The sequence below is a fragment of the Lissotriton helveticus genome, chromosome 4_1 (genome assembly GCF_964261635.1).
Source record: "Lissotriton helveticus chromosome 4_1, aLisHel1.1, whole genome shotgun sequence".
NCBI lineage: Eukaryota > Metazoa > Chordata > Amphibia > Caudata > Salamandridae > Lissotriton > Lissotriton helveticus.
This window is the reverse complement of record NC_136063.1, coordinates 2,044,173,805-2,044,190,678: the sequence shown is the minus strand read 5'-3', so window position 1 is coordinate 2,044,190,678 and position 16,874 is coordinate 2,044,173,805. Positions and strand designations below refer to the sequence as shown.

The 16,874-nt window shown below is 45.0% G+C and overlaps 1 protein-coding gene across 5 annotated transcripts in view; it reads left to right on the top strand.

The window, feature by feature from the left end:
* Window positions 1-16,874, top strand: part of SEPTIN6 (septin 6) — a 178,019-nt gene that overhangs the window by 35,474 nt on the left and 125,671 nt on the right. Inside the window, exon 1 of one of the 5 annotated variants that reach the window (XM_078688704.1) lies at window positions 3,829-3,848. The exons of the other annotated variants lie outside the window; for them this stretch is intronic. The gene's annotated coding sequence lies outside the window, so the exon portion shown is untranslated. Of the gene's footprint in view, window positions 1-3,828; window positions 3,849-16,874 lie in introns of those variants that run through there. 5 annotated transcript variants of the gene reach the window in all.

The following is a 16,874-nucleotide window of genomic DNA, read 5'->3' as shown; positions in this document are numbered from 1 at the left end:
GTGTTCCCGGCAAGTATTCGACATCATAGGTGTAGTCGAGCAGCTTCAGAGTCATTTTGGCTATTCTCGGGGTCGCTGTCTCATGACCCGAGGAAGTTAAGACCTTGATCAGGGGTTTATGATCCGTTTGCAGCTTGAATCTCGTACCCCAAACGAACTGCCTGAATCTGCCCAAGGCCCAGGTGACGGCCAGCATCTCTTTTTCAATTACGCTGTACCTTTGCTCCGTCGGGGACAACGCACGTGAAGCAAAGCAGATAGTCTCAGTGGCACCATCATCCCTCACTTGTGCCAGAACCGCCCCTAAGCCCTTATCACTGGCATCTGTGGTCACCACGGTCTGGCCCGAGGGGTCAAACCCTTGCAATGGAACAGCTTGACTGATGCAGTCTTTGATTGTGTCAAACTCCAATTTCGCTTCTGCGTCCCACTCAAATTTGGTCTTGTCTCTGATGAGTTGCCTCAATCTGTACGTCCTGGTGGCGAAGTGTCTCACAAACTTACTGTAATACTCGGCCATTCCAAGGAACGACCGCACTTCCTCCTTGGAGCTGGGAGCCTTTGCATCCTTTATGGCTTTCACATTTCGTTCCTTGGGTGAAATTCCGCTCGTGCTGATCTCATGGCCCAAGTAGGTCACCGAATGGGTCCCTATCTTGCATTTACTCCATTCCGCCGTTAGCCCCTTGTTCTGCAACACCTCCAGCACTCTCTGCAACTTCCTGTCGTGATCTCCTTTGGAAGAGCCCATCACCAGGATGTCATCTTGAAAGTACTGTACCCCAGGAATGTCCTTGAACAGCTGATGCATGAGCTTCTGAAAGACAGCCGCCGCGGATGCCAGGCCGAAGGGCATCCTCCGGAACTGGTAGCACCCAAATGGGGTAATGAAGGCGGTGTACTTCCTGCTTGATGGATGCAGCTCAACCTGATAATACGCAGACGTGAGGTCTATGGTGGAGAAGTGAGTCACACCTTTAGTCTTGGCTAGCATCTCCTCGATTCTAGGTAGAGGAAACTTCTCCACGATGAGACTTTTGTTGAGCTCGCGGAGGTCAACGCAGAGACGAACCTGTCCATTTGGCTTCTTGACCACGACCAAGGGGGATAGCCACTCCGCACTGTCCACCGGCTCTATGATGCCTTGTTCCTCCAGCCTCCGGAGTTCCTGTTGTACCGCTCCGCTGGTAGACATGGGAATGTTCCTGACTTTATGCACCACTGGTACTGCGCCCTCCTTGAGGACCATTTTGTGAACGAACTTGTCCAGTTTTCCCACTGAGCCATCAAAAACTTTGGGGTATGCTGACTTCCAATCTTCACCTCTCGTGAGGGGCCACTCGTCTGTCAAGAGAATCTGCTCTTTTCCTCCCGGGTTGAGTATGATCCCCAGATCTCCTGCGTCTCTCCACCCCAGCACCGAAGGGCCTCTCTCTGCTATATACAGGGTGCACGTGGCTGACCTCCCTCTGAATTCGAATGTGAAGTCTCGGCACCCCACCAGGGGAATGGCATTCTCCGTGTACGAGATGGGTCTGATGTCTGGCGGCCATAGGTCTGGCCCCACCACAGGCACAAAGTCTTCCTCCCATATGGATCTTTGCACAATGGTCCAAGGAGATCCTGAGTCGACGGCCACATGTACCTTCACTCCCCCTATCAGCATGTCCGTGCGGGGCTTGTCTCTTCGCTTTCCCGACACCTCAAGTACCTGGTCCTCGATGCATAACACCAGGTCGTCGTCATCCAGGTCGTCCTCCCCGCTGACATCCGCTGTGGCCGCATCGACGCATTTGACCGTGGATTTCTTCCCCTTCTTGCGGCAGACTTTCTCAAAATGGCCGACCAGGCCGCAAAACGAGCATCTGGCGCGGAACGCGGGACAGCGTTTATCCTGCGCCGAATGTGCCGTGCTGCCACATCTATAACATGCAAACTTGTTGTCTGGACCAGGGCGGACTGTCTGCTTCCCTGTCCATCTCGCGTCCTTCCTCTGATCTCCATACACCCCTTTGGTTTTGCCGGGTTGGGGTGCCTCGTCTATCTTGTTGACCAACTGTCTCGGTGCGTTCTCACGTTTGGCTGCCTCTGCACCGCGTCTTGACATCTCAGCCTTTTTGACCATTGCAACCACTTCTTTGAGCGACGTCTCACTCTGCGCCCACAGTTTGTCCTGGACAGACCTGCACGTGGTGTGCATGACGATTTGGTCTTTGATATACTCCTCCTGAAGACCTCCATACTGGCACGTGATGGCCAAGCGTCGGAGCGCCGCCACATAATCATCAATCGATTCACCAGCCTCCTGCTTCCTCTGTTGGAAATTATACCTGTCTATGGAGACACAAACTGCTGGACGGTAATGGCTGTCTAAGTCATCCAGTGCGTTTTTAAACACGTCTGTTTCAGTCGCTCCCCTCTCCTTGGGCACCAGATTCTTGAACACTCTCACCCCTTCCGGGCCCAGGTTGTGGAGTAACAGTCTCTTCTTCCTTTCCGGGGTGAATGCCCCTTCGTTTTCATCTTCGAGTGCTTCAATATAGTTTTGGAAGTACTCCTTCCAGTCTTCCCATTTTAACTGTGGTTCGCCCGGTCTAGGCAGGAATGGGACAGGGGCCATCAGAGCAGACGCTTGACTCGCCATTTTAGGCTCACCTCTGGGGTCGACCACCTGGGCACTGTGTTGAATGGGTACACCGGATGCTCCTGCACTCCCTGCCGTGTTCCCTTGCCCTCTGGGGCTGCCTGGTGTGCTATCCCTTCTATTCTGCGTGGGGTCGTCAGTTTGCGCCCCTTCCTCTGTCTTGGGGTCGATGCTTTTGGCTGCCAGGGTGCTGGCTGTGCTCTCCTTCCCTAGCCCAGCACTGACCTGGTTGTTGGAGCTGGATTGGGTGGTTCCCGTGCTTTTCTGCTGCTGCCACGCCCTCTGCTCGTCTTTTTTTTCGTTGTTGTGCTTACTGCTGGATGTGTGGGGCTGTCATGGAGTGTCTCTCCTGACCACTGTGCTGCCTGATGTTCGTGGTCCCAGCCTCGTCGCCAATGTAATGTTCCTTTGCCCACACAATGCACTGACTCCAGGTGGTAAGAGGTTGCTTTATATTTATTTTCATAAACAACAAGTTATTGGAGCATAAGGGCGCCGAGCGTCTACACAGTGACTGCTCCGGTCGCCAACTGCCGTTTCCCCGTTCGCGCCTTCCTATTTGCGCCTACTGCGCCTGCGCGCGCATCGCGCTCCTGTCTATGGCGTGGCGCGTCATCGCGTTCACGCTCATAGACTAGAGCGCATCCTACAAAGACGACATTTTTTACATGGAACTAGAGCCATGCCAGGGTGCTCTGGAAATCAACACACTTGGCTAGTGTACGTGAAAAAATGAGCAAGTAAACAGGCAGAATGGTGTTCAACGTTTGCAATGTTAGTGATGTCAGAATATAATAGGTAAGCATTGAATATCTTACGTCGTCGATATTTGCTAGAAGCTTCTACTCTCTTCTACCTGCGGAGCCGAATGGGGTGGTCGTCCAGAGTAAGTCTAAAGACTAGTGTGCAAGTTTAGGGCGCGAGCTGCCCAGCACGTGCGCCGAGGGCAGGACAAGTGGCAAAGCTTCAATTATCCGGCCTCTTGAAGCTCGGAGAGGGTCTGTAGTTGATCAGCTGGCGGGGCTTAAAGGTGGGCGGCTCGCCACTGGTACGTTACTGTTTAAATGTTCTTGAACGAGTGCCAAGCACGCGGCCTCCGCTCGAAGCGAAAATCTTGCAGCAGCTGCTGCTGGCCCGCGAGCTCCGCCGCCGGTAACCAGAGGCCTGCATTGCCCCAGCAGTCCACGCTGATTCTTACTTATCGGTAAGTGGCTAATGCAGTTTTAGCCTCAATTGTGTTGAATTTCTAATCCCGTTTTTCCTGCTTCGTGGCTGACAAATGCTGCAGCCTGGAATTCATGAGTTCAAATTCCAGGTAGGCAGACCCGGTCTTCCATCCTTCTGAGGTGGGTAAATTGAGTCCATTCCTTCGCCTGCAATCCCGTGGTGCACTCCTTTGTTAGTCAAAGTTCAGGCCGTATTCGTAGGTTCTGTTACTGGTTTTAAGCAAAAAATCGTGGTTCTATAATTATATTTATATTGCACAATATGCATGAATGTAATGAACAATTTTCTTCAGTGGGATAAACATATACTCGTTTGCTTTGGAATTGAGTGCGAATTGAGTTACAAATACTCATGGAATGATGTCACAACAGCTCATGCTGTTACGGCGAACCTTACCTTATAACTGGGATTTAAGACTAAACTTCTTGTTAGGGACAGGTTTTAAACTTTGCGTCATAGTTCTATACAAACACGGTTCTCCCATGGTTTTGACACAGTGGGCACATTGGTAAATGAATAATATTGTACTAAATTCTCTTGGCAGATTGGAGAGAGGACGGGTAGTCTAGTTAACGGGAGAGGGAGGGTATGGAATGCTCGTGGAGATTTTAAGGGTATCCCTGATTGGTTATCCTTTGTATTTTTTTTAATGAAGGTAAATCCATAGGATTAATTTGGTCTTAAGAGTTGAAGCTGTTTTAGGGAGTTTGTAAAAGTTAAGTTGCTTAATGTCATGTGTTCCTTAGATGTACTGCTCTAAAGTTTTCGTCCTGACAGAGTTTTCTCTGACTTTTTTTAGGTCTCTGTTTTGGGAGTTGACATTTAATTCAGTTAGTTGATGGAATTTGAAGAGGCCTGATAGGCTTTCAGGTGTTTTTTGCACTGAAGGCTTCCCATATAAGACCAAGAAATCTGTGCTGTATTTGGTGTACACTGATTAACCAGGACAGTTGCGACCTGAAAGTGGAAATGTGGTGTATTTTCTTTAGACCGAACATGATGCATATCGCTCAGTTTTGTATGTGCTGTAGTTTTCCTATAGATTTGCTGGAAAGATTTAGGTATTTTGCTATGCATTGATGTTGTGTGGGTGAGAACTCTCCCAGCCAATAGTTTTCTGTGTTAGAAGATTAGTGGACTGATTTTAGATATGGAGTCAAAGTGATAGTTCCTTGGAGTTGAGTTTTGAAAGATAGATGCACGCTGAACAGGACTCCAATGTTGTGTAACACATCTGCTAGTGAGACGCGGCCTGACCCAGTAAAGAGGGTCAGTAGATAGTTGAATGAGGCTTTTTGTCATTATCAGGTTTTCTGACGTATCCCTGTTTTAGATTGGGGCATTTTCGGTTCATCCAGTGTTTGACAGAAAGGAGACATTTGGTAAGTGGTTCCATTATGAAGTTATGACTTAAGTCTACTAGGAATTGTGTGTCATTGCCATACCACTGACATTTGGGACCTTTCTTTGTGATCAGGTGGGAAAGCTGCCACTGTATGTGTTGAGAAGGAGCGAGTGAGTTAGTGTAGATTATTGGGCTTGCTGCATCCTAAGGTAGTCCTTGCTATTGAAATGTCACCATCTGAAATCTCTGATGGCTCACCTCTGTGATGGGACTTTTATGTTTGTGTTGGCAGAGTTAAACTTGTGGCTTTTCTGTAATCCTCGCGAACATGAGTTTTAGACTGTGCTGTTCTATTGCTTTGTGACAGTCATAGACATGTTAAAAATACACTTCAGCTACATGGCTGAATGCTTGTAAATCAGTGTCTTATTCTAGGGGACTGTCTTGGTTAAAATTAGTTATCGGTTTGCTATGGCACCTTGTACCATAATCAATATATATTTTTCCTGCAATAGTAATTTATAATCAGCTGGTTTTGAGATGGAACGGTCCGGTTTGCTTCCCTGATCTGAAAGATTGATCCTTTAACCATCTGTCCCATTTTATTTCTCATAAAAAATGCGCAATTCATGTTTAATAAATGGCCCCTTCTGGTCTGTGTTCTAATAGCTATTCTAAAAACGTGACTCCTTTCGAAAATAGATTTTCGATGGACGAATGACTGGGCATAGATAAGAAAACAACACCCAAACCTGAATGTCGCAACATGATGCTGAATCCTAACCCAATTGTGTGTCCTTATGTGGAATACTTATATCTTGTCCTACAACTTGGCTCAGTAAAGCATATGCTATTAGTGTGTCAGGAGATTGTCAAGTACCTGAAAGATTTTATTAGCTGTGCTTTTTTTTTTGTTCACTCTGTATACCCTTTTAATACTGGATAAAGAGCCTCTTAGTATTAAGCATATACCAGGTGATCGGTGCATGTTCACCTCATGTGATCTAATCTTTAAAGGCACGAAACCTGAAGTTTAAATTTGGACAAAGTTATGGCCTGGGTATACATGCATATTATTTGTATTTAAATTTGGTACTTTATCAAAGGCAACACTTTATTTCTATCTTGTTGGTCAGCCATTTACGTTGTTGTGAGTCGTATCCTTTGTTCAAGAAATGTTCTCTTATGGCCATAAGATGCTGGCGATCACTTCCTCTTTTCAGATTGTTTCACTGCTTCCTGGTTCGTCAACTTAATTTGCTTCAACTTACTTTCATTATGGGTCCATTGTTCTGCTACCTGAGCTTTAGGGCTTTTTGTACATATGTTACTCTTGTATTCCAAAAACGTTGGCTTTGCTTTCTTGGAATTTTTTTCCTGCCTTAGCATTACCACATGGGCACATAATCATATAGATGCACCACCTGTGCACCAAAGAACTATCTCTTTAGGCATTTTCGGTCTCTCCTAGATAATGCATGCACCACCTCTTTAAGACCTTTTTGTTTTCTATCTGTGGGCCTGCCCATTGTTTGGCTTCATTGTCACTCATTTGCTTGTTTCTTATTGGTGAGCTCCTGTAGGCTACCTTCCTCTTCATGTGTTTGTCCCTTGCCTGGAGCATTGACGCATTACATGTCTTTCCACTACTCCTTGTTTTAGCTGCTACTTTTTCTTTGGATTTAAGCACTCTATCAGAGTACTTCTTTTTCAGCTTGTTCTCTTGTATACTTCCCCCAAACCCCCCAGTTCCTCCTATGGCCGTCTACTTGGTAACCACCCATCCTCTCTATCTACATTGTTCTTGTTGACTCCCACCCCCTCATGCTCCCTACATCCTTCCTTCCATTTGTTGTTACTCCCAGACCCACTGCTGTATAACGTACCTTAAAAACAAAGAGAGGGGCCCCACAACTCAAAGGGACAGGGCACCAAAAGGACTGAAAAGTCAAAAGTATATATTTCCCTTTGGAGCCACTACATACAATGAATCAGGCTGACACTCTCATCTACATATATATCACCCAAGGGAGCACACTAACTCTAGATGTAGGAACACTTGTATTCTACGGTGTGTTTTTATGGAAAGTCTTATTTTTTTATTAAATATATCATAATACATTCAGGAATCTACGATAAAATAAATCATAATGCATAAATAAATGAATGAAACCTATACATAAACAATATAAACCCCCGAGAAGACTATTACAGGACAAACACATTTGTCATATAGATGTTAATTTGGGAAATACATAGACCACACACAGCAAGAGTATAAATTCTCGGTCCAAGTGTGGTTCTGTATTAAACAAATTTAACCCAAAACACAGCGTTGACGCATTTTGGTGGATGAACTTGATACGACCCCCTTCTTCAGGGCAAGACATGAATACATCTTCTCCTTAAGTTTATATTATATATTATTATATTTTTATTATGTTATTGAAAGTCTTGATTTTTTTTATTAAATAGAATATAAGTGTTCTTTCATCCAGCGTAAGTGTGCTCCCTTCGGTGATATATATATATATATATATATATATGAGATGCGAGTGTCAGCCGTATTCATTGTATATAGTGGTTCCAAAGGGAAATATATACTTTTAACATAGCTTAAAGCCATTGACAAAGCTAATACTCCATGCGGAGGAGACCTATTTTTGACAATGCTCCTTTCTCTCTGGTGTTGGGTTGGTGCACAGTTCGGCCTGTAACTCTGTACGGACAATGTAAACCGTTCGGTCTTGGAAATGGTAACTTGAGTACCGTAACTTTGGTAAGAGCAAGTTCTTTTAACTACTCTGCTGACATAAATCCCACTCTGCTGCGATATGTCCGTAGTATTATTTGGCTCTATGTAAAAACACATTTGTTTCTCTTGATATTGGCTTTAAATCCACCTCTGGCATTTTCCTTCTGGGCATTTCGTCTTCCTCTGTAGTCAGATGCGTTTTGAAGTATGCAGATGCTTTAGCCTAAGCTTTCCTTTCTACCCTCATGTCCTATTCATTGCTCCCCTCGTACGCTCCCTCTGGGCTCTGTGCTTTTTGTATAACTGAGATTCTAGAATTTCTCAATAGGGTGACCATGGCAAACGCCGAAGAACACTCTCCTGTGCCTGAGAATAGTATAATTTAGGAAAAAGTAATTCCTATCCTAGTGGTCAAAACTGACACTTTTTTCATATTGGTGTTTTGTAGGGTGCTAAATGTTGCCACGCGGTCACATGAGGCAAGTTGTATGCCAGGTGCCACATTAATCTTGTCACTGTAATAATCCGTCACCTGCCTCAGCACCATCCCCACTAAGGCTGAGCTGGATTTAAGGATGCCTCTGTCCGTATAGGGCTGGCTGCTCATTTCATATGAAGCCCATGAACATTTTCCTTTATTCTGAATTTAAGTTCTGGCCTCTGTTGACCGAAGACCACTATATTTGGACAAACGTCCACTTTGATCAATCATTTTAGCCCCTAATAAACACCACAACACTGCCCATTATTTCACTCCGCCCAAGGGATAGCCTCCTGATCTTCACTACTACGTGGAAGAGAAATTTTGTTAGAAACCCCAGTCCAGGCCCAATTTTAAAATATTATTGTGGCCAGTCTACACGTGCCTCGCCCCCCCCCCCCCCCCCCCCCCCCAAAAAAAGATAAAGCATTGCCAATGTCAAATGGCCTTGTTTTAAAATAATTTTGTATGGGAATGTGAAGCATTACCAGTAAATAGCATGGGAATGGGTATGTACTTGTGTGGAAACCAAGCACTGTAGCATACTGTTGGTGTAGTTTAAAGTGTCAGGCGACAGTTGCACTTTCAAGCTAGACTTTAACATCCATGTAGGTTAATGACTGCCCTCTTCCCATCTGTGCTGCTGCTGGAGAAAAACACCATAAATGATCAAATGATCTGAAGTGCTTTAATAGCATCACAGGGTCATGTCTTTACCCCTGAAAGTTCAAGCTCAGGCAGCTGAATAAATAAAAGGTCACAGCTTTTTGGAGGGCAAGCACTTTTTTGTGTGGAAGCATACAACTTCCACCCAATCAAAATAGGTACTCTCGGCTCCCAACATGTGGGTGGAGCCAAAGTTCCTCTCAAATGATGCTCACATAATTGTCTGGTGAAAGCTGCGGTGTCAAGCTACACCATGAAAAAGGAAAATTGAGATTAAGCCTGCACCTAAGACAATGTCGTAGTGCAGAAGAGCTCTAGTAACACTCCTCTTGCTCCCCTTTGAGTTTTGCATCATAACTAACATCTGTTGTGCATAAACCCCACAGGTCCCTGACAAAGTGTGCAAAAATATTTTTAAATGTGAACTTCTGCCCAAAAAAAAAAGATTACCATGAACATTCTTAAATGGAGGAGTAGTTACTACAAATTCAAGCCCTGTGTGTCTTTTGGGAGCATGATAGTTTATCACGCTTGCACTCTCAATATATGCCTGTTTAACCAGTTGTGGCGTGCTCTAGGGTGTACCCTCCTTCTGGGTACTGGTAAAACAAATGATAAGCGTGACCCTAAATTGAGTGACGTCCCCTAGTCACAGCCATGACTAGGGGACGTCACTCAATTTAGGGTCACGCTTATCATTTCTTTTGTGAGCATGCCCATTTCTCCACCCTTTGAAGACCACTTTAAGTTCAGTAAAAAAAAAAAGTGGGCCACATCTCTTTTCCCTCCAGGTTATGAAAGAAAGAACTTTAACAAACAGCCGAAGTAAAGTTACTCTGGCCTGGAACATATTCTTCCAAATGTTCCACCATGTTCTCAATAGCAGCTTGACTTTACAGTTGTAGAAGCCCGATAAAAGTTCACCAGTTTTTGCATGCAGTGTTGCAAAACAACCTATCACAATTGCTTGCAGCTTTGCTAGGACATAGGGCCTGCCAGCTCCAAGTTTGCCCAATCGCTAATCAGTAGGATGGCATGCTTAGTATCCCTTATGCCGTGATGTGGCCATTAGCTAGGTGTTTTATTGCAGCTGGGACCCAAAAACAGAGCTTCGTTTTAATAGCCCACAATTGTTTCTATATACATACATGTGTTTTTATTACCTGATTATGCCATTTGAAGTATTTTTTCAGTTGTATATGTGGGTCTTTTTATTTTGAATGTTTTTTGTTGTCCAGAGATCCTCTATTATGATGTTGAGGTCCTTATTTGGCCCCTTTCACACTGAAAACAGATGTGCTACCATGTTGTGTGTTATGCATGCTGTTTTGTTTTATCCACCTCAACTTTGACCAGCCTATGAGACCTTGTCTTTGAGATAGGATTGAGTACTGGAAATCAGACTTCCATTGTATCTGCCTCACCATTGCAGCACCTCTGACGGGTTGTCTTTGACATTAATATGGGAACACACTTTCATTTTCTTCGCCTCATGTTCAGTGGGCTTATGAGGCCTTCTTTGCATCATTTTCTCATTTCCACTTCACCTTTGCGGAACCACAAAGGTCTTGTCTTTATCATGGACTCCGTTACTGTGAACTACACTTCTATTGAATCCATCTAATTTTTGACGAGCAGCTTAAACTTGTCATCGGTGTGACCTCCCTTACAAGGGAATAACACTTTAATTGCATCAGTCTTACCTTTGAGGAGCGGCAGATGCCTCGTCTTTGGTATGGATTCTGGTACAGGGAATCGCACATTCACTGTATCTTTCACTCTCAACAAGCCAATGAGGCCTTGTCTTTGATGTAGACTCGAGTACCGGGTCGAGGTTCAAGTGCTCCTAAGTTCAAGATGTCCCAAGTCTTGGGACTTTTTATGGACGTCTGTGGTGATGATCTTGTGCAACTCTCCTAGGTTACAATAGTAAAGCCTAAAAAAAAATCAAACATGTGAAGGGTGTGAAATATGTTTTGTTGTCATGAAACAACCCCATGCAGCACTAGCTGCTTTCTGTAAGAAATTCATACTACATGTTTCTTGTAGAACACCAACAATCTGATGGCATAGACCCATCGTATCCGGTTGTTAGGTGCGTTTAGGGTTCTGGTCTAAAGTGGCGATTGGAGATTTCCAAGTGTGGGGTGTCCTGTTCTACTGTGTGCTGTATGTCAAAGCTGCCCCTATGGGTGCTTGCAAAGACATCAGTACCGTTCCACTGGTCTTCCTTTAAGCAACTGCTGAAATGTGGGATGCAGGGTAATGCAGGAATGACAGCAGACGGTAAATATCATAGAGGCATTTAGTCAAAGTTGCAAGTTGTAGATATTGCCCGTGATCCAGTCTGGTAGTCCTTCAGTCTGACCAAGTGGAACTCTTGAGACATAACATTCTGTCAATGACGTGACTCAAGCGATTATGCATATCAGAGGCATGGGAATTGGGTAACCACATGTTGTCACTTTCCGTCTTTCATAACACCTGTATCTGCCTGCTACCGTGCGCAAAGACCCAAATACAGCAAAAATGGAGCTCTGGCTGCTCAAACAGCCGTAACACTCCAGTAAGGTTTGCCTGGAAAAACAAGCATTGGCAAAACAATTGCCAAGTTTTAACGTGCCAGCACATGTAAACACAGACTTTAGCAAATCTGTTTACATGTGTTGCATGCACAGTGGTATTTAACACCTTGAAGCCCCTTCTCCTGAATTCGGACGATGCTGGAAAAAAGGTAGCAAACCGTGATTGTTTTCTGTATGCAATGCATACAGGAGATATGGAATTGCACGCAACCCAGTGATGATTGGATGTATTTTTCAGATGTAAAATGGTCTTTTGTTTGTTATAGTGGAAACACCTCCCAGAAGGCGGAATGATTGATCAGATAGCCAGCAGCATGAGTTGAGAGATTAACACTCCCGGGGTGGAGACAATTCCCACTCTACGTATATTTAAAAAAAAAAAAAAAAAGGTAAACAATGGGTTTTGCAACAGCTGCACGGTCAGGCCAGCCCTAATAGAGATTTTGAACTACTGCGTGCACTTGCAGTGTAATATTTTCTCTGTAAAAGTTGAGAGATACTTCTGCGGGCCCTACGGCGAGATAATTCATGCTGGAGGGTCCGAGATGAAGGCCAGAGTTCCTCATAACGAGGGTGGAGTGCTCCCAGCCTCACAGGAGTCTCTGCCCCACTTCTGCCTGCAACATTAGCTCGTGGCAGCTGCAGCTTCATTGCTTTGGACATCTGAGCGGATATTTCGTTCCACCCACATTACTCGTCGGACAGTGGCCTTGTTTTGGTGTGGGCGTCTTTCTTCTAGAGTGTTTGCTTCCACACTTCAGTATACGAGAAACAAACCGTCCAAACAATTTACAGGCAATGTCTGTCTCAACAATGTATTTTACGCGTGTAACCAAATTGATACCTCAAAACCTTGTTTGTATTCATTTGCTGGTGACGCAGTGGTATCCCTGAGCTCAAAGTCTGGTCAGATGAGTGGTGGAATGGGGCGAGTGGTGGAAGGGGGCGTGATCGGAGGGGCACCAAGTACCCATCCGTTTTTTGATGCAAATAAAATAGTTCCCCTAATTGCGAGAGCTGAAATGCTTCGGCTGCAATGTAAAGCAGGGAGTCTCCTGTGCTGTGAAACCGAGGGAGGGGTCGGGCAACTAAACAATACTTCTTGCCAGGTTGTCTGAAATAAATATAATTGAGAGTAACTGGTCAATCTGCAAATGTAAACGGGGCTTGGAAGCCGGTATTGGCTTTAATGGATTGAATCACTTGAAACTTTGCGATTGCACGGATGTATTATTTTTTTGTGGTATTGCAAAGGAGTTGATTTTGGAAAAGGGGGGTGGTGATGGACAGAGTTTCTGAATGATGCAGAATACTCTTACCAAGTCAAGAGATCATGGTTTTAATCCATCACCGTTTTTTAGCTCACTGCACCATCCCAGCTCAGAACCTGGCTATATGCAAATTAGTCTGTTCCTGTCCCAGTGCATGATGGGAACAGGGCAAACCAAACTACCAAGCCAATTCTTATACTGGGAAGGAAACAAGCTCCCGGGGACCGGTTTCTGGCATCACAGCCTTCTTCGGCCCGGTTTGCTTGAATCCTGATGGTGCAATGAGCAAGGGACTCACGTCTGAGTATACCCTCCCACACATAGTGTGGATAAAATCGATTTTGGAAAAGGGGGGTGGTGATGGACAGAGTTTCTGAATGATGCAGAATACTCTTACCAAGTCAAGAGATCATGGTTTTAATCCATCACCGTTTTTTAGCTCACTGCACCATCCCAGCTCAGAACCTGGCTATATGCAAATTAGTCTGTTCCTGTCCCAGTGCATGATGGGAACAGGGCAAACCAAACTACCAAGCCAATTCTTATACTGGGAAGGAAACAAGCTCCCGGGGACCGGTTTCTGGCATCACAGCCTTCTTCGGCCCGGTTTGCTTGAATCCTGATGGTGCAATGAGCAAGGGACTCACGTCTGAGTATACCCTCCCACACATAGTGTGGATAAAATCGATTTTGGAAAAGGGGGGTGGTGATGGACAGAGTTTCTGAATGATGCAGAATACTCTTACCAAGTCAAGAGATCATGGTTTTAATCCATCACCGTTTTTTAGCTCACTGCACCATCCCAGCTCAGAACCTGGCTATATGCAAATTAGTCTGTTCCTGTCCCAGTGCATGATGGGAACAGGGCAAACCAAACTACCAAGCCAATTCTTATACTGGGAAGGAAACAAGCTCCCGGGGACCGGTTTCTGGCATCACAGCCTTCTTCGGCCCGGTTTGCTTGAATCCTGATGGTGCAATGAGCAAGGGACTCACGTCTGAGTATACCCTCCCACACATAGTGTGGATAAAATCGATTTTGGAAAAGGGGGGTGGTGATGGACAGAGTTTCTGAATGATGCAGAATACTCTTACCAAGTCAAGAGATCATGGTTTTAATCCATCACCGTTTTTTAGCTCACTGCACCATCCCAGCTCAGAACCTGGCTATATGCAAATTAGTCTGTTCCTGTCCCAGTGCATGATGGGAACAGGGCAAACCAAACTACCAAGCCAATTCTTATACTGGGAAGGAAACAAGCTCCCGGGGACCGGTCTCTGGCATCACAGCCTTCTTCGGCCCGGTTTGCTTGAATCCTGATGGTGCAATGAGCAAGGGACTCACGTCTGAGTATACCCTCCCACACATAGCTAAAAAACGGTGATGGATTAAAACCATGATCTCTTGACTTGGTAAGAGTATTCTGCATCATTCAGAAACTCTGTCCATCACCACCCCCCTTTTCCAAAATCGGTTTATCCACACTATGTGTGGGAGGGTATGCTCAGACGTGAGTCCCTTGCTCATTGCACCATCAGGATTCAAGCAAGCCGGGCCGAAGAAGGCTGTGATGCCAGAAACCGGTCCCCGGAAGCTTGTTTCCTTACCAGTATAAGAATTGGCTTGGTAGTTTGGTTTGCCCTGTTCCCATCATGCACTGGGACAGGAACAGACTAATTTGCATATAGCCAGGTTCTGAGCTGGGATGGTGCATTGAGCTAAAAAACGGTGATGGATTAAAACCATGATCTCTTGACTTGGTAAGAGTATTCTGCATCATTCAGAAACTCTGTCCATCACCACCCCCCTTTTCCAAAATTGCAAAGGAGTTACCATTCGAGCAGCGAAGTATGTGCTTATAAAGCAGTTGTGAAGTATGTGCTTATAAAGCAGTTGTATATAAAAAAAATTGCACTTCATACAGTCTGGGAATTAGTAAAATCATATTTTGGATGCCTGTTTTATCTTGAAACATTTTTGCGCATTTTGTAGCTGCCTGTCTTATATTGTGTGTAATGCAAGTTTAGAGTAATTACTTGCCTGTTCAGAGTGATTTCTGTCGCATACTTGGACATCTTGGCACCAAATATATTCATGTCCCGATCTTCCACTTCACCAACCAGGATTGAATCCTGGGGTTTTCTGGTTACAGACACAGGCCTCTGCTGTGCCTTCACTACTCGAGGTTTCATAATGTACGCTAGTGCATTTTCCACTGATTAACTTAACTTGCATTACTTTTTTTATTTAAGCTGTGCCTTTATTTTATATGTAGTGACCTAAAGGTGACAGGAAAAAAAAATATCCAGAATTGTATTGTTTTGTTTTTATTCCCCATGCCACCCCATTGTGTGCAGCTTTACAGTTCCCAGACTTATTATTATGCAATTCTACCACTGAGTGAGATTGAGAGGAAAAAAGAGTGCTAAATGTCGTGAGATTGCAACATGATGCTGCCTCGGAGTGTCCCGGATCCACAGTCAGGATTATATCCTGTGACAAGTCGGTTTATCTAAGGCTTTGGATGAGTCCTGCATGAAATGCTCACTGTGCACATCTTGTCAGAAGGGAAGAAAAGGCAAAACTACACATCTGCACACGGTCTGGAAAAAAAATCACAGGAATGACGTCATATCCTGTACATTTTATATCCCGTATATTTTTTAAGGGATTACACGCGTGCAGGCTTCCTATGTAATGCTCATTTCAACCAATGGCAAGCACAGGAATTAAGCTCCCTAATCTGATTTCATTCACACTGGTTAAGTAGATTCCAGTCCTAACAATACCCCGGCTGCAGGATATATGCCATGAAACGTAATAGGTGTTCTCGTGCTCTTTTCAAATCTCTCGGCTTTGGGCTTCGTATATATAATATATATATTTTTTAATCACGTCACCAGGCCCCCTCGGGTGCACTTATTGGGTGTTACCTCAGATGTCTCTTGTGCATGTTGTTTTAATCCTGGTTTAATTTGTAGTTGCGAGTGACCTGTAGTTGCAATCTTATAGTATGAATGATATTATAAATGGCCTTTCTTCTCACATAGCATCATTCGGACATGTTGGGGCAGTGATACAGCACAGCTCCACGTTTTCTTACTATTCTAATTGCAGGAGTATTTTAGAAGTATTGACTCCTTATCAATTCAAAAGAATGGATCATGTTGGCAAAGATGCAAAATGTGGCTCAAAAGCTGTGTCTGAACAGGGGTGGCGAAGTGAGCTAAAGAACGATGATGGATTCTACCCAGATCTGTAACTGGGGGTAAGTGTCGGAAAAGTTTCAGCGCTCCGTCCATCATCTCCTTGTGTTTGCTTTGTACGCCCTAAGTTGACAGGGTATGTATGCCAAGACGTGGGTCCTGTGCTCACTTTGCCACTGGATTCAAGCTAGCCTGGCTGATGAAGGGTGTTATTGAGAAATCCGTCCCATGATGCTTGCTTTTGGTTCAGGGAAGACCTGACTTGGAAGTTTGGGCTGGACTGTTCCCATGAGGCACAGGGTCAAGACTGATTTACATATAGCTATGTCTGAACAGGGGTGGCGAAGTGAGCTAAAGAACGATGATGGATTCAACCCAGATCTGTAACTGGGGGTGAGTGTCTGAAAAGTTTCAGCGCTCCGTCCATCATCTCCTTGTGTTTGCTCTGTTCGCCCTAAGTTGTCAGTGTATGCCCAGACGTGGGTCCAGTGCTCACTTTGCCACTGGATTCAAGCTAGCCTGTCTGAGGGCTGTTTGTCCGAAACCGGTCCCAGGATGCTTGTTTCCGGTCCAGGGAAGATATGGCTTGGCAGTTCGGGCTGGACTGTTCCCATGAGGCACAGGGTCAAGACTGATTTGCAGTAAAGCTATGTCTGAACTAGGGTGGCGAAGTGAACTAAAGAACAATGATGG